We start from the raw sequence: 18,626 nt of genomic DNA on the forward strand, positions 1-18,626 counted from the left end.
ACTTAACACAATACACATAAAATAGCATTACTTCGATATGTAATCATTTTTAAAATTGAGATTTTTTTTTTTTGCAGTAGAAATCCAGTCCCTATTTCATATTTACGGCATCATTCAGATTTGTGATATTTCAACAGCCACTGGCTACTTAAATTTATATCTCTGCTGTCCAGTACAACAACCCCTAGCCACATGTGGCTACTGAGCAACTGGTACGTTACTAGTATGACTGAGGAACTGAATTTTTAATATTATTTAATTTTAATGCATTCAAATAGTGACAAGTGGCTATCTACTAGCTTGGAAATAACAGCTCAAGGGAAGAAACAGACAGTAAAACAAATTACACACACTTAATGAATTGCAGTTATTACAAGTGTTTACAGCAGAAAAAAATGTCCAATATGAAATGAATAAATACAGCCAACAGAGGCTTAACCTCTTTTGCCAGCATTAAGGAAGGACTGTCTCCCCAAGAAGTCTGGCTGGCCCCACAATGCTCCCTCAGGGAGCCCCAGTCGCTCCACTCCTCTGGCGCATCCTGAATCAAGCCAAGCTCTCCTGTTCGAGCCAGCACTCCCCCAGCTGACTCTTGATCTCAGAACTCACAATCACAGTTGCAAATTTTCTACAGGACAAGCTATGGGCTCATAACTGTTTACAAGGCAATTTTTACAAAAAAAATCTTGCAAAAGAAATTCAGTGTGCCCCTGTTACTATGTTTTAATGTTCTGATAGATAGGGAAACCAAAGAAACTCCCCAAACAAACCTTGGTTCCACCATTAATCTTCCTAAATGTTACATCCTCACAGAGACATTCTTAGGACGTGGAGTTAGCACCTTCCAATCTCTGCTGGCACACCCAATTTCTTTCCTTGCTAGCACTGGTCAACATCTGAAAACTCCTTATTCATCGGTCTATGAATAGCGTAGCTTTCCCAGAGGTTCTGAACTGGGTGAAGGCCTCAGCACTGGGCACAAAGTACAGGCAGCGAGGAGCAACTGCAGTGACGATGGAAGAGTCACTAAATACAGATATTTTTACACATCAACATTTAAGGAACATAGCTAAACTACACGCAAAGGAAAATTTAATGGCACAAAATATTTTTATCATAGAAAATAAAACAAAGTATAGAAATACAGTAACTTAATTTAAAATTTCAAAACCCCAAACCACCTGCAGACTCTAAGGAATCAACTAAAAAACTGGAGAACAAAGCAACAGTCAAAAACTTGGGGAGGAAAAGGGAGGGAGACAAAACGAAAACACATTATTCCCAGTTACTAAAACAATGCACTAGCATCAAATTATGAACACTGTATAAAAGGTAAAAAGAACCAAGTATATATATGCTTTTAGTATATAATGAAGGCAGTTTTATTTCAAGGCAACAAGATTTTTGTTAATCAGGCTAAAATAACTATTAATGAAAAATAAAGAAGTTATTTCTCTTGACTTATACTATCAAAACAAATCCCAGATAAACAGAGAGAGATACGTATGAGAATGAAACCACAGAAGAACTAGAAGAGTTATCTGGGCAGGAGTACCCATTAAACATGAGAGTGAAGTAGGAGCCATAAAAAGAAACTACTAACTTAAATTTCTTAAAAGGTAAAAACTCTTTGAAGTTAAAAAAACAAAATACCATAAGCAAGTAAAAGGCAAACGAAGAGCCAGGGAAAATATCTGTGGGATGTGACAAAGGATTGCTATTCTAGTTATATAAAAGAATAAAAAGGGTATTTTGAACATAGAACATCACTCCAAATAAGCAAAAACAAATTAGAAGACATAATACCTTTCTCTCCATTTGTCATCATAGTTATTCTATGAAATATATAAAGAGTCTTATGAAGAAGGCAGGCAGGAAAGAAAATATTCAAGTGTTGGCAAAGATACAGAGAAAATTTGTACTCTCACATTTTTCATCAAACTTTATACTGGTTCAGTCAACTTTATATTATAATCTCAGCAAAATTTTACAATAAGATTTGGCAATATTTATAAAAAGACACAAAAAAAAATTCAGGTGCTTTGACTCAGCCATTGTAAGACAGACTGAATCCCAAAGAAATGAGGAATATGTGGAGACTTAGCTCCTTACCACTCTCTCCAGTGACAAAAGGACAAAGCAACAAGCCCCACAGGACAGGCGACTAATCACAGTAAGATGAAATGCTTGTGTACCTTAGAGTCCTAACTTCTGCCCTCAAGTGACAGACAATAACCAAAACCACTTCGGATGACAGGTTCCATAAGGACATGATGCAGAGTCATATAGTCAGGGAACATGGTGTGTGGAGGCATGCCTGAAGCAGTGACATTTGAGCAGATACAAGATTGAAGTGTGCCAGGCAGAAAAACACAACAATTTTAAGGAAGTAAGCGTGGCATGCTGAAGAATCCCAAGAAGACCAGTATAGCTGGAGGTGCATGAATTGGGGAAAGTTGGCAAGGCTGGATAGTCAACCCACAGCTACAAGTCATGTGTGGCTGGCTAATCAGCACTTGAAACGAGGCCAGTCCCCCATGCACTTTACATGGAAAATATACAGTGGATTTTGAAGACAGTCTGAAAAGTTTAGTAAAATATCCTATTAATAATTTCTTATGCTAATTACTTATTAAAATCATAGTATCTTGGGATAAGTAAAATATATCTCACCTGTTTCTCTTTTTAACGTGGCTATCAGAAAATTTTAAAGATTTATTTCATGATTTTATTTATTTATTTATTTATTTATTTATTTATTTATTTATTTATTTATGAGCAAGCGCAAGCAGTAGGGAGTGCAGACAGGGAGGCAGAGGGAGAGAACCTCTAGCAGACTCCCCACTGAGCACGGAGCCCTACACAGGGCTCCATCTCACAACCCTGAGGTTCTGACCTGAGCCAAAATCAAGAGTCAGATGCTTAACCACTGAGCTACACAGGCGCCCCGGGCTATCAGAAAACTTTAAATTACTTACGTGGCTCCCATTCTATTTCCATGAGAGATTGCTGGTCTGGGGGATAGGTGCCATAGTAAAGAGTTTCGATTTTATTTTGTGTATTGAAAAGTCATTGGAGGATGTTGAGCCTCTCCACCTTACATATTTAAATGATGGTTCCCCCACAGGAGATCCAGAACTGAAGCAGGGACACCAGTTAGATGACTACTGTTACTGTCCTGTGTACAACAAAGGCGCTGAGATGGATTGCATTTGGGATAAGCTTTGAAAGTAGACGCAACCCAGTATTGTTCAGAATCCCACTTCCAATTGTGTAGAATATACACACACAGACTAGGGGTATACCTGTCAAAACTTTAGCAACGGTTATTTATTCTTTGTAACTTTCTATTCCTTCTGAAAGCTAGGGGAGGAAAGACACCAAAAACACATTGCCCTTAATACAAAAATGACTTTTTTTAAAAAAGCTTTTCAACAGGATAAATAAAACAGCCCTACAAAAAAACAAAACAAAACAAAAAAAACCAACCAAACAAAGAAAAAAACACCCTATTTGTCAGCAAGCTACACAGGCTGGTTACAACAACAACAAAGCACCTCTACTCCTGTGCCTTTAAAGACAACTTATTTGAAGCTATATATAAACTCCTATTACTTACACACCACTTTCCGGAAATTAATACCGCTCCTACTCTGTCAGTGCGTTGCTGAGCGTGGTAAATAACACATGGCCTTAGAAGTATTCCTTCAGGGCACACACCCAAGGCTAAGGAAGTCAAGTCCCTCAATGTGTGGTGAGCCTATCCTACCGGCCAGCACAGTCCTCCCAGAGTGCCCCGGAGGACACGGTCAACATCACTGCACAGAGAGCACCTCCGTCCCAATCCTGTTCCTTAAGAGGCCCTGCCATCGGATGGGGCTTCCCTCGGCCCACGGTGCAGAGCTGGAAGGACGATTAGGGCAGGTTTCTCCTACAGGACGTGCTAAGGGAGAAGAGAGCCTTAGGTGAGTGGCCAGAGGTGACACAGAGTGGCCAGCACACACGGTGACTTACTTTACACACAATCAAGTGGTTTTTGTACTTATATTACTTTAGCATTGAAAAAGTAGGTAGCAAACAGCCTGACTGCTCCCCGGTGATTCCAGAGGAGGTCCATCATACACACACACGGAGGGGATCTCGGTCTCTCATTCACATGTTCAAAACTCGGAAGTAGTCCTCCGGCTCCGGCTCCTCCGTGACAAAGTCCCTCGGCTCCCCCCACGCCCTCCACTCCTGAGTACGGGCTACACCGTCTGCAGGTGCGCAGCGGGAGCCAGGTGCTGACGCCAAACAAGGTGCCGTGACTTCCAGGGGCCCACGACGGCGGGCTGTGAGCAGGGCCCCGCTGACCCGACAAGGCTGCGGAGAAAGGCCCGACAGCACGTGGTGGACACACGAACCGGGTGAGGAAACCGCGATGAACACACTCCGGGCGGGCCTGACCTGCCAGGGAGGAGGGCACAGGACAGGCAGGCCACCGGCCAGCAGGTGCGGGTTCCTGGCCGGTCCCTCTCCCGTCCTACCACCTAGGTCCAGTGCGCCCCTGGGGCCCCGAGTCGCTCGCCCTGCCAAAGGAGGCTTCACGACCAACCGCCCGCAGGGAAGGCGTCCGCGGACCCACAGTCCCAGGGCACGGTCCCCGCTCCGCCCCACCCCTCCTCAGGTGCCCCCGGGCCCCCTGCCCGCCCGGACTACGGCGTAAAACGTGCAAGGAACAGCTGAGACACAACCTGTTGCATAAACCTAAATGCGCAACTTTTGCGAAAAAAGGATTTTCCCCTAAAGTTCTGGCCTGTGACTCCCCGCCCAGCCTCGGGAACAGCAAACTCCTACCGGAACCCTGTCTCAGGGCCTCACGGCCAGCGCACCGTGGGGCACCGACCGCCCCACAACTTCCAGCGCGCACCGGGTCCCGGGCGCCCCCTCCCCGGCGCTCCGCCCCCCGCACGGCCCGGGAGGTGCGGCTGCAGCAGAGGGGGCGCTCGGGACCCCCTGCCACGCCCACCCCCACCGGGGCCGCCCGGGGCCACCGCTCTCCCCAACGCCTACCCCGCCCCCCGGGCCGCTCGGGATCCCCGGACCCCCCGCCCTGGGGCCGCTCGGGACCCCCGGACCCCCCGCCCTGGGGCCGCTCCGGACCCCCGGACCCCCGCCCAGGGGCCGCGCGGGAACCCCCCAGGGCGCCGCTCGGGACCCCCGGACCCGCCCCGCCGCCGCTCGGAACGCCCCCCCCGCACCCCGGGGCCGCAGGAACGGGCCGTGACAGGAGGGACCGCCCGCCGCCCCGGCCGCAGCAGGTGCACGCCCGCTCCACGCGGCCCACCCCCTCCCACCAACTGCTCGCGGACCCCCGGCCCGCCCTGCCCCCCGCCCCGGCTTCCGCCCGGGAGCGCCGGGGCCGCGCCTCAGCCGGTGGGGGAAGGGAGCGCCCGCCCCCGCCCCCGCCCCGCTGCTCACCTGGCGGCGGCCCTCCCCGCCCGCCGCGCTGCCCGCCGCCGGTCGCCGCCGGAGAGTGGGGACAGGTGAGGCCGCCGAACCCCCGCTCGCTCCGGCCCCGCCGCCGCCGCCGCCGGCCCTCCGTCCGCTGTTTATTAAACTTTTCTGTTTGGTTGTTCGGCCTGTGACGCGGCGGCGCCCGCGCTCCGCGATTGGCCGGCGCCCGGCGCTGACGCGGCGCCCCGCCCGCCACCTAATTATTACCGGCCGGGCGGGGCCGCGGGGCGGGCACGCGGGGGGCGGGGCCGGGGCCCGCGGCGCGCGCTGATTGGCCGGAGTCCCGTGCGGGGGCGGGGCCGCAAGCGAGGAGCCCTCCCCCGCCCTTGCCGCCCCGCGGGCGCTTCCTGGGCTGGGCGCGCGCCAGAGCTGCAACCTTGTGCGGGGGGCGGTGGGGGCGGGACCTCCGCTGCCTCGCGGGGCGTGGCGCGGGGAAGCCGGTGCTCCACCTGCCAGGGGTCCGCGAAGGCACTCCTAGCCGGCCCCACGCGCACCCTGGAGAGCGCAGGGGGTCGAGCTGCGGGGGCGCCCCGCCGCGGGGTCCCGAGCCCCAGCCTGCAGCCGGGAGCGCGTGCACACCTGCAGACACACCGTGCAGTGCATACGTGCGTGCAGCGTTGAGCCCGTGCACACCGTGCCGTGCACAGCTGCTTACACACCACTGCATGCACACAGTGCCATGCACACATGCGTGCACACCTGCTGTGCACACCTGCCACGCGCCCTCCCGAGACCCCTGCCCAGCGGAGCGATATAGGAACGGTGCCCCCAGAGCAGCTCAGCCTTCCTGCTCACGTGCAGCGCGCGCGGGAGGCCCAAGACCAGTTCGAGGACATTAAGTCCGACCTTAAGAGAGGGTGGGACCGAAAGGTAGGAGCCTCAAAGGTCCCGTATGTTTCCAGATGGGACATTTTATTTTACTCACCATGGATTTTTTGCATTAATGTGCAAAAAAACTAAAGTCTGAGGATCTTACTTATCTTGATTACTGAGCTTTTTGGTTCCCCTTTAAATTTTAGGCTTGAAGTCACTAGCTTAGTGTCCTAACCCCAGTGGAGAGGGATTTTGGTGGAACTGGAAGTGTAGAGTAGGTCTTTTGCAAATAGGGCTTGGGGATAAGAACTGCCTAACAGTTGAGAAGATTCAGGCCAGAAAGGAGCCTTCAAGGAGGAGGTTGCACTGGCTTTTGGCACTGGAGAGTGCATAGGAAAGCAGCATTTTCCTGTCCTCCTAAAGAGGCCAGAAGATGGAATTCCAGGTTTGAAGAACAGTGATGTGAGGTGAGGAATATGCAGTGTAGAGTTGAGTGTGTCGTCAGCAATAGGAGGGGGACAGTTTGCACAGGATGGAAAGGTATTCAAAGGGTGTTTGTAACAGGCATTCATTTTTAATTTTAAAAACAGACACACACACAGTGGGTTAGCCCAAGAGAAGGGGGTTTTGCCCAGGGATATCATGTCTGATCATGGAGACCAGGTTAACTTGGAGACTACAGATAGTTTTAGGGTCAAGTGTTACAAGTCTTTACAGCCAAACTGAGTATTTGACTTTACTTGGTGGGAAATGAGAAGCCATTATAGCATGAAAAGAATTATCGGAAGGGAAGGAATGGTGGATTATAGCAATCTGGTGGGTTCTGCTAGTACTAGGAATAATTTTGCAGACTGGGGATTTCTCTCAACTATTATTCACTGTCCTCTTGTCACTAGATAGTAGAACTATATGGAATTTTAGGATTTTGGCCACGGTTCACATCCCTACTCAGATACATTTTTGACAGTTAGCAATACTCACAACCTCCCTGGGTCTTGGTTTTCTATTAGTATGGGAAACAGTGGATAAGACGAAGATGCCTGCCTTCATTCATTTTTTGTTCTAATGGGTGACACATGTAATAAGTATCTGTGTTGTGAATTAGAAGATGGTAAGAGGTATAGAGAGAAGAAAATGTAGGGAATCCCTGGGTGGCTCAGCGGTTTAGCCCAGGATTGAGTCCCACATCAGACTCCCTGCATGGAGCCTGCTTCTCCCTCTGCCTGTGTCTCTGCCTCTCTCTCTCCATGTCTCTCATGAATAAATTAATAAAACCTTAAAAAAAAGAAGAAGAAAATGTAGAGCAGGGTCGAGGAAGGGGGGAAGTTTTAGTATTAAACACGGTGTTCAGCATAGGCATCATTGGGAAGGTGAGATTTGAACAGAATTATAAGAGGTGAGGATATAGTCCTATGGATAACTGGGAGAAGAGCGTTCCAGACTGAGACCCAATTAGAGGGCCGCAGGGCAGGTGAGCTGGGTAGATAATGCCATGAGGGGATCCCTGGGTGGCGCAGCGGTTTAGCGCTTGCCTTTGGCCCAGGGCGCGATCCTGGAGACCCGGGATCGAATCCCATGTCGGGCTCCCGGTGCATGGAGCCTGCTTCTCCCTCTGCCTGTGTCTCTGCCTCTCTCTCTCTCTGTGTGTGACTATCATAAATAAATAAATTAAAAAAAAAAGATAATGCTACGAACATTTATCTACAAGAGTTAGTGGGCACATACATTTTCACTTCTCTAGGGTCTGTACCTAGGTGTGTAATTGCTGGGCCATGTGGTGCTTCTGCTTGTCACTATTTGAACTGCTGGACTGCTTTTCCAAAGGAGATTTGCTATTTTACATTCCCACCAGCAAGGAGTGAGGATTCCACTTTCTCCATACCCTTGGCAACACCTGTTAAGGGCTGTCTTCTGGATTAGAGCCCACCTTCATGAGAGTAAAATGGTTGGGATTTGCCTCTCCCTGATGGCTAATGACCTTGAGTGTCTTTTCATGTGCTTATTGGCTCTTTTGTGGCTCTTCTTTGGAGAAATGTCTATTCAGATCCTCTGCTCATTTCTAAATTGGGTTCTTTGTCTTTTTAATTTTTGGTTGTGAGAGTTCTTTACATATTCTGAACACAAGTCCCTTATCAGATGTATAATTTGCAAATATTTTCTCTCATGTGTGGGTCCTCTCTTTTCACTTGCTTGCTGATATCATTTGAAGCCTAGAAGTTTTTTATTTTGCCTCATCCTTTTAATTAAGTCTTCCCTTTCCCAACATCCAATTAGTCACAAATTTAACTGATTCGGCCTTAGAAATATATATGAAATACACCCCCCACACTGCCCTGTACACCGCTTATTATTTCTTACCTGGATTTAGGTAATAGCCTCCAATACAATTCCTGTCTCTGCACCCCACCCAGGTAGTCCTCCAGCTACTTCCTGAATGATCGTCCTGAAACACAAATTGAGCAGGTCAGACATCTGTGGGCTCCCCATTCCTCCTGGAACAACTCTCAGACTCCTCCAATAAGAGTACCTGCAGCATTTTAAAAATTCAGATTGCAGGTCCGTGATCTGGACACAGTGAATCAGAATCTCTAGGGGATGAGCCTGGGCATCTATTTTTAATAAGCCCCCAGGTGATTTTTATTCTCAGAATCATTTGCCTAAAACAATGGTTCTAAACCAGGGGTGACTTCATTCCCCAGGGGACATTTGGCAATGTATGGAGACATTTTTGGTGGTTACAACTTGGGGGGGGGGGTGTAGCTATCACTTAGTGACACTAGGGATGCTGCTAGAATACTGCAGTGTACAATCCCCCTCCCCGCCCCCCGCCAAGCCAACAAAGAATTGTCAGCCCTGAATTTCAGTCATGCCAAATTGAGAACCCTGGCAGTATTTATAGGAGATAAAATATGAACTTCTGCATTTGAGTCTGGCTAATTGGTCCCCAGCTCTACAAAAGATCTATCACTCTGAAAAACCATCTCCAACTTAGTGACTTAAAACAATGATTTACTATTTCTCATGATTGTGCGGCCGGGCTGGGCAGATCTGCTGGTCTTGCCTGTACTCTCTCATGGAGAAGCTGCTGGGAACTGTTGAGCTGTATGCCTGTTCAGTTGGGTCTCATAGCATGGAGGTTTTGGAGATACAAAGGGTGTGAGCTTGGATGCCACTTGCCTTGTTCTAATGATCACAGAGACTAACCCAGATCAAGGAGTAGGGAAACGGATGCTACTTTTTAAAGCAAGGAACTTGCAGAGAATTTGTGGCCATGTTAATCCACCCACCTTTTCAACACCATCTCCAGGTCCCACCACCTTCTAACCTCAGTGGGGACCTGCCAGAACCAGACCAGACCCTGAGGCTCCAAGCAATAGGGGAGGAAGTACCCTCAGAAAAACTTCTCACAGACTAGCCGTAGTGGTTCTTCTGATGACTTTTCATCAGAATCTAAGCCAAAGGATTTAGTCTCAGGACCCTCTTATATTCAAAAATTGAGGACCCCAAATAACTTTTATGTGGGTTACCTCTATCAATATGTACAGCATTAGAAATTAAAAATGAGGTGTTTTAAAAGTAAACATTAACTCATTTAAAAATAGTAATAACAACCCTCTTACATGTTAACATTCCCAAATAAAAATTATATTTTCCAGAGTATGAATCAGTAAGAAGAGTGATACCATGCTACAGTTGTGTACAGAAGGCAGTCTGATTCTCATATTTGTTTCTGCATTCTCTCTGTTGCAGTATCACACATCACATAGCCTCTGCAAAACCCCACTGTACACTCAAAAGAAAAAGGCAAATGATGACATAGTATTATAGTGAAAACAGTTTGAGCTCACAGACCCTCTCAGAGGGTTTCAGGGACCCCCAGGGGTCCATGGATCATACTTGACAACCACCCAGAGTTGTTCTCCCAACTGGCCCAGGCCAGCAGATCCCTTAACTCCATGGACATGCTGCTGCCCATCTACTAACATTCCTACATTCATTCATCAGCCCTTTTATGACCTTACTCTTGTGTGTGCACTCTGCTTATCCCCACCAAACTCCTACTCATCCCCCAAAACCCACTATAAATGCCTGCTCCATGCTGAAGACTTTCTTGACTCCTATAGGCAAAGTTAGGACTCCTCTTTATGTGTAGTCACACACTTTATGCCTCCTTCTGCACTAGAACTTACCCTGTTGAATGGAAAACTTTTTAGTCTGTTTGCTTCCTCTCTAATTAGAACAGAAAGTTCTTTATCTGATGTTTGGGTTGAGTTTTTGTTTTTTGTTTTTTCCGTATTGGAACAAGATGTGGGTTGTAAATTGATCCATTTCCAAATCACTAACCAAGGACCCTGACAAATGTTTGAATCCTCCCCTTCCTCCTGGTTTTGTTGGAGGTCTCCTTTATCGTATACTAACTTCTTGCTTTAAATCTGTATAATAGATTTTAAATCTTTTTTTAAAAAAATTTATTTATTCATGGTAGAGAGAGAGGCAGAGACACAGGCAGAGGGAGAAGCAGGCTCCATACAGGGAGCCTGACGTGGGACTCGATCCCAGGACTCCAGGATCACACCCTGGGCCGAAGGCAGGTGCTCAAACCACTGAGCCACCCAGACTGCCCCTGTATAATAGATTTTAGATCTGGGTTTTTCCGCTAATACTGTTGCTTTGCTTCAGCCATATGTCTGGTTTTAATGAAGACCTGTGGTGTGATAACACCATGGCCTCAGAAGAAGTTTTAGGGTCTAATGGAGTCTGTCCTTCCATCTACTTTTTTTTCCTTCTGAATTTTGTTGAAAATTCTGATCTGTTCATGCCTCCGTGTTAACTTTGGAATAATTTTGTCAGTTGCCAAGAAATATCCTGCCAGGTTTTTCTTTTTAAGATTTTATTTATTTACTCATGAGAAACACAGAGATAGAGGCAGAGACACAGGCAGAGGGAGAAGCAGGCTCCCTGTGGGGTGCTGGATGCGGAACTAGATTCCAGGACCCCTGGATCACGACCTGAGCGAAAGACAGACACTCAACCGCTGAGCTGCCCAGGTGTCCCTCCTGCCAGGGTTTTTTTTTTCTTCTGCTAGGCTTTTAACTGGGATTCCATATGCCTAAAACAGTTTGGGGGAGCAGGGAAAGAAATGTGTGTCTTCAGAGAATTTGGATGGCCCATCAAGAGGTCTGCTGAGGTTTTTCTTTTTCATTTATTTAGCTTAAAAAAGACTCTCGACATTAGAAAGGACAAATACCTACCATTTGCTTTGACGTGGATGGAACTGGAGGGTATTGTGTTGAGTGAAGTAAGTCAACTGGAGGACAATCATCATATGGTTCACTCATATGGGGAATATAAGAAATAGTGAAAGGGATTATAAGAGAAAGGAGGGAAAATGAGTGGGAAAAATGAGAGAGGGTGACAAAACATGAGAGATTCCTAGCTCTGGAAACCGAATAAGGAATAGTGGAAGAGAGGTAGCCAGGGGGATGGAGTGACTGGGTGACCGGCACTGAGAGGGGCACTGGATGGGATGAGCACTGGGTGGTATACTATATGTTGGCAAATCAAACTTCAATTAAAAAAATATTTTTTTTAAAAAAAGAACAAACTGAGGGCTGCTGAAGGGAATATGGGTGAGAGGATGTGTTAAATTGGTGATGGGTATTAAAAAAGACATTTATAATGAGCACTGGGTGTTGTATGTACGTGATGAACCACTAAATTCTACACCTGAGACTTGTTACTACACTACATATTAGCCAACTGGAATTTAAATAAAAAGTTGAGGGGGGCATCATTGCAAACTTAGAGACTTTCTACCCATTTTATGGAAGTAAATGACTCTGGCAAATAAAATAGTCATAAACTCCCAGCAGAAGTTGTGCCCCCATCCCCTAGTTACCAAGGTCTGCCAATACACCCGGTTAAAGGTGCAAAGACTTTGCTCAAAAAGGCTTGGAGATGAGGAATGGGAGATGCCGATGGATATGTCTATTTCTTAACAGAAGTGCCTCTATCTTCTTTTCTATTTGTAGCAGGAGAAATTTGGTCTGGCTCAGTTTTAGAACTGTATTTTGAAAATGGCTTTGTTTTACAGTTTAAGGAATGGACAAGTGGGTGGAGTGTCGCATAAAGGAGCAAGTTCACGTAGCATGTCCCTCTTGCCCTTTGTAATCCTCCTCATTTTGATACAGCCATCCTGGTAGTCCTCCTTCACCATTTCCGTTTTGGGTTTCTTTTCCCCAAAAGCTTTGTGCAGGTAAGACATGGCCAAACAAGCACATGAGAAAATGCTCTGCATCACTGGCCATCAGGGAAATACAAACCAAAACCACAATGGGATACCACTTCACACCAGTGAGAATGGTGAAAATTCACAAGGCAGGAAACAACAAATGTTGGAGAGGATGCGGAGAAAGGGGAACCAACCCTCTTGCACTGTTGGTGGGAATGTGAACTGGTGCAGCCACTCTGGAAAACTGTGTGGAGGTTCTTCAAAGAGTTAAAAATAGACCTGCCCTACGACCCAGCAATTGCACTGCTGGGGATTTACCCCAAAGATACAGATGTAGTGAAATGCTGAAACACTTGCACCCCGATGTTTCTAGCAGCAATGTCCACAATAGCCAAACTGTGGAAGGAGCCTCGGTGTCCATCGAAAGATGAATGGATAAAGAAGATGTGGTCTATGTATACAATGGAATATTCCTCAGCCATTAGAAACGACAAATACCCACCATTTGCTTCAACGTGGATGGAACTGGAGGGTATTATGCTGAGTGAAATAAGTCAATCAGAGAAGGACAAAAATTATATGGTCTCATTCATTTGGGGAATATAAAAATTAGTGAAAGGGAATAAGGGGAAAGGAGAGAAAATGAGTGAAAATATCAGTGAGGGTGACAAAACATGAGACACCTAACTCTGGGAAACAAACAAGGGGTAGTGGAAAGGGAGGTGGCGGGGGGTTGGGGGGACTGGGTGGTGGGCCCTGAGGGTGCACTCGGCGGGATGAACGCTGGCTGTTATGCTGTATGTTGGCAAATTGAACTCCAATAAAAAAAAAATTCCATGTGCCATTGTTGAAAAAAAAAATCTACTTTTTAGATTGGTGCTGGTGTAAGTAGCCACTTTTCTCTCTTGGGTGTGTATTTTAAAGTTTTTTGTTTGTTTTTGTAAATTAATGCCAAAAAGAAAGCACTGTAATTCGTAAACTTAGTTATATGTCTTGTATCTTACTAGCTTAGTAGTTGGAACCACTTAGTCTTTAGGTGCACGACTGTTGTTATAGTACCAAAAAAATGTTGTATGTATTATGAGACTGTACATCTTTTTTTTTAAGATTTTATTTATTTATTCATAGAGACACAGAAAGAATGAGAGAGGCAGAGACACAGGCAGAGGGAGAAGCAGGCTCCATGCAGGGAGCCTGATGTGGGACTCGATCTGGGGTCTCCAGGATCACGCCCTGGGCTGAAGGCAGTGCTAAACTGCCGAGCCACCCGGGCTGCCCTGTACATCTTTTTTTAAAAAAGCAATATGCAATAAAGAGATTAATTCAATTGGGTGTAAAAAAAAAATAAGTTGAGGGGGGAACGCGTGGGTGGCTCAGCGGTTTGGCACCTACATTTGGCCCAGGGCATGATCCTGGAGTTCTGAGATCGAGTCCCACATCCCGCTCCCTGCATGGAGCCTGCTTCTCTCTCTGCCTATGTCTCTGCCTCTCTCTCTCTGTATTCTTTCATGAATAAATAAATAAAATCTTAAAAAAAAATAGTTGAGGGGATCCCTGGGTGGCTCAGCTAATCTCTGCCTCTCTCTGTCTCTCTCTTTCTCTGTGTCTCTCATGAATAAATGAATAAAATCTTTAAATAAAAATAAATAAAATTTGAAACTACAAAAAAACTTAAAATAAAAATATATTCCTGGTTATATCTTGTTAAAGTTGATCAGGTCAATACCCATTTTAATTGTTTTATTTATAAGAAAAGAAAAAGTGTATTCATTTTAGATTTAAAAAAATACTCTCTCTCCCCCTCCCTCTCTCACTACATCCCTCCCCCCTCCTCTTTCTTTCCTTTTTCTTTCTCTCATAAAGTCTTTGAAAAACAAAAAATAAAATAAATAAAAAATAAATTAAAAAATAATTTATTGTCCTAAAAAAAGGCTCTCAACATAGTTTGCTTCCTTAATTTTATGTAACAGTGAAATATTAAAGAGAGGGCACACAATCATAGTATTTTTCACTAATAATTCATTAGGTATTTTATGCTTTGTTGATACTGTGGGCAAAGTTCTGTTTTTTTCTTATATCTTCAAACTGGTCATTGATAATGTATTATAACTGCTACTTAATTCTATATATCTCATTTTACATCTAACCACTTACCTGATCTTTTAAAATAGTCTTTAATAATTTTTCAGTTGATTGCTTTTTGATCAAAACAGTATTTTCCATCTTCCTTTACAATCTATGTACTTCTTATTTTATGTCTTACTGTCTGCAGCCAGAATTGCCCACACCAAATTAATTAATATTGACAACAGATGACAGTTTGGACTAATTTCTGGCAAATGGTGATTTATTTGGAATAAATACCTTTTTAAAAAAGATGATGCTAAGGAAGTGGCTTGTACGTTTCTGTGTAGTATTTCTTAGAAATGGCTGTTGAATTGTATGGCTGAATTTCCCCCATTTGTGAGGACCATTGCTAAGATCATGTTCATAATTGATCTGTAGTTGTAAAGTAGCAGATTAATAGGCTACTTACACTGATTTTTTTTAAAAGATTTTATTTACTGATTCATGAGAGACCCAGAGAGAGAGAGAGAGGGAGAGAGAGAGGCAGAGACACAGGCAGAGGGAGAAGCAGGCTCCATGCAGGGAGCCCGATGTGGGACTTGACCCCAGGTCTCCAGGATCACGCCCTAGGCCGAAGGCAGGCGCTAAACCGCTGAGCCACCCAGGGATCCACCACTGTTTTTTTTCTTACTCTCTGTTTTCATCTTTATCTACATGATCTAGCCCAATCCATCAGTGGTTTCAAATTGGCTTCCATTAAATGGGTCTAAACTCCCATCCTGCCCATCGTAAAGGTTCTCCCACATGCTCCCTTCTGTGCTGACTCTGGAGGACTCACTTGGTGGCCCAAAGAATACTTACTGTCAGAGAGAGGGTAAGTCCAGAGCGAGCAGCAGACACTTGGTGGTCAGCATCCACAGTGACCAGTCCTACCCACGTGTCCTATCTCCTCTTCCCCTGTGCAAGATCTGCTTAGTGATGGGGCTGATATCCAAACATCCCCCAGGGGCAGCAGCCAGGAGGCAGGGGGATCAAAGCACCCCTTCCTCCACTCCTCTCTGGGATCCAGGGTCCACCTGCTGTGAGATGATCAGGTGCAGGAGCACCTGCTGCCTGGCTCCTTGGACCCACGGGCCATTCTGAAAGTCTGTGTGCTCCTAGTTTCTAGTCCTCTCTACGATGCTCACAGTCTCCTGAACACACACTTGTGTGTGTGTGTGTGTGTGTGTGTGTGTGTGTGTGAGAGAGAGAGAGAGAGAGAGAGAGAGAGAGAGACTTTCCAACAGGATTCCTGGGTGCTCTCTCACTCTCTGCTTGACCCACTGGTCTGTTCAGGTATTTTGTGCCAGGTTTCATCAACTTTGATACATTTTTTTTAAAATGGTCTGTTTCATTGAGATTTTCAAATGTGTGAGCATACGCTGGTACTGTGAGTCTCACCACCTCCCCACACTAAGATGGGAAATTGGCTGCTGAGAATCCAGCTGCAAACCCCAGTCCCACGGACCATCGCGGAGCTGTTGACAGTCCACAGTCACTGACAGTGGTTTATGGGCCTCATGGAGGCCACAGACTCTCCTTGGAAAACTGCATTGACTGACTGTATGTCAGGTTTTCTGTCCAGGTTAGGAAATTCTTGTACATCCTAGGCCCGTCCTGTCTATGGCCCACGGGCCTATATCCATGGATCCCACAGTTAGAAGGTGGGCCAGTGGCCTTTGATGAGTGTGGTTAGCCTTTTCCAGCACACTGACGTCTGAAGTAAGTGTGTGTCCCTCACGAGTTGGGGAGGATTGGGTACCACAGAAGAGAGAGGAGACTCACAGATGGAACCCTCAGACTGCTCAGGGGACAGGCTACTTCAGCTGCTGAATTCCATCCCTGCAGCCCTAGCTGGCAAGCCCATTTTTATCAGAGGATGAAAGTGTTTATCCAGTTTACATTCTTTATGAGGCCATTCTGATTATTCATGCTCCATTTATCTGACTTCCTTTGTTATGAGTTAATATGACTGGCTCTCTTCCGGCCTCAGTCATATTTCTTAGTTTTAACTTATAAATTGGTGCCTGGATTTATACATCAGTCTTGTGTCCTTGGCTAATGTGAGTCTGTCTGTGAGAAATGAATCTGATGACAAAAGCAGTATTCGGAGATGCAAGATGGAGACCTGATGTAACCATATCAGGATGGGGACTGCTGCCCTATGAAGCTTTGGGGGGCACCCACTGGCCTCATCTAGGCAGGATGTCCTAACAATACTGTGATAGTCAAGCCAACTGTTCTCTGCACCTAGCACTCTCCTAAACCCACCTGTGTGTTCCTTTTCTACATCCTTGTGGTAATTGCTAGGCTAGGCTCTTAAACTAGAGTCCACAGGATTGTCTTTTTTTTTTTAGTAAGAATTTTAAAATTTATTTTATTTTGAGAGAGAGTAAGAACGAGAGAGAGCACAGTGGGAGAGGACAAGGGAGAAGCAGACTCGCCGCTGAGCAGGAAGCTGACATAGGACTCAATCACAGGACCCTGGATCATGACCTGAACCAAAGGCAGATGCTTCACTGACTGAGCCACCCAGGTGCCCTGGATTGTTTGTTTTTTTATCATTTTTGAAGCATATGATCTTGCATCTATTTATCAATTCTACTTTTTTTTATAGCTTCCAATTGATTTAAATATTTGAACTTAATTATTGTCTTCCTAATAGTTTCATGAGGACTGCTCCCCCTTCCCCCAAATCATACAGTGGATATGTTTCCTTGTAATCTCTCTGATATAGAAACCTTTAGGACTGCGAACTTGCCTCTGAGCCGTGCCTTTCTGTGTGCACGGGTCCCACACTGATTCCCACTTTGGTTTATCTCTCCTCCAAGAGACTCCTCCCATGTGTATTTTCAGAATTCTACTTCTTTTAGTGCATCTCTGAGAAAGTGTGTGGAGGAGGATGCACAGTACCTGAATACAACGTGGTGTCGGGGGTGGACTTTGGGAATGGCTGAAGGACATTAAGGACTGAGGACAAATCAACTAGGAGCTACAGTTAGTAATGGGTGTGTGAGTTTGGCTCACTGATCAGGACACATGGACCATAAGATGTTCCTAGTTGGGAGAAGTGGGCGTGGAGTCTGTAGGATCTCCCCACGCTGTCTTCATGCCTTTTCTATAAATCCCAAAGTACTATAAAATCAAACTTTTCTTGAAAAAGGAAACCCCTCTCGACCCTCAGACACCTGTCAAAACCTGTGTTCTCTCCTAAAGGCTCCCATGCAGCAGTGGCCTGCCTCAGCTGGGCCTCCCTACTGGCTACTCAGTGAGCAAGACGGTGGATGACCAGCCATTGCCATTGCTGATGGAGGCAGATGCTGGGTGTTTTCCTGTTTGCCCCTCTGCACAGCCTTTCTCCCCCCCCCCCCCCAGAGGCCTCTGTGAGCATCCTTGTCCTGCCTCCAGTTGTGGTTGGCCCTTGGGAGGGGTGTAGGAGGTGGGAGGGAGAAGGAGCCTGCGGCCAGAGTGCTTATTCTTGGGTCTAGCTGTGCTGCATCACAGAGTGATCCTCTTCTATCAAAGGCTGTGGCTCCTGTCACTGTGGCCTCTTGCATTCACCTCCTCATACAAGTTCTAGAAAGAGCTCCCCCCTCCCAGCTCTTATCAGTGCGGAGCACAGCCTGCACTCCACGTTTTGGGGGTCGGGCTTATCAGTAGCACCTGGCAACCCCACCAGGGACTGGGTACCAGACAGCTATGTGCTTGCCCTCGATAAATGTTTGTCAGGTGAACGAACCAGCCGATGAATCAGGGACGGGCACAGATGGGAGACCCCTGTGGCGGGGAACCAACAGCCCGTGGTTAGAATGCCGGCGTCGGGCACTGGGCTCGGCTCCTTCTCTCAACCAGACGAGCGATCTGGGGCAAGCGGTGGACGTCATCCAGGCTCCCACGCCTTCTCTTTAAAGTGGAGATCCTATTATTTTCTTCATTAGGTTGAGGACATGAAAAATGATATATGCAAAATGCTCGAGCG

General features: G+C 46.4%; 1 protein-coding gene across 3 annotated transcripts in view; it reads right to left on the bottom strand.

Annotated features, from left to right (window-relative positions):
• The window catches only part of ZFAND6 (zinc finger AN1-type containing 6), a 64,282-nt gene extending 58,692 nt beyond the window's left edge, over positions 1–5,590 (bottom strand). Inside the window, exon 1 of one of the 3 annotated variants that reach the window (XM_072737484.1) lies at positions 5,461–5,590. The gene's annotated coding sequence lies outside the window, so the exon portion shown is untranslated. The remainder of the gene's footprint in view (positions 1–5,460) is intronic. The other 2 variants (XM_072737488.1, XM_072737483.1) reach the window with 2 other exon arrangements.
• Between the last annotated feature and the right edge of the window lie 13,036 nt (positions 5,591–18,626).

The sequence above is a fragment of the Vulpes vulpes genome, chromosome 14, assembly GCF_048418805.1.
Source record: "Vulpes vulpes isolate BD-2025 chromosome 14, VulVul3, whole genome shotgun sequence".
Taxonomy (NCBI): Eukaryota; Metazoa; Chordata; class Mammalia; order Carnivora; family Canidae; genus Vulpes; species Vulpes vulpes.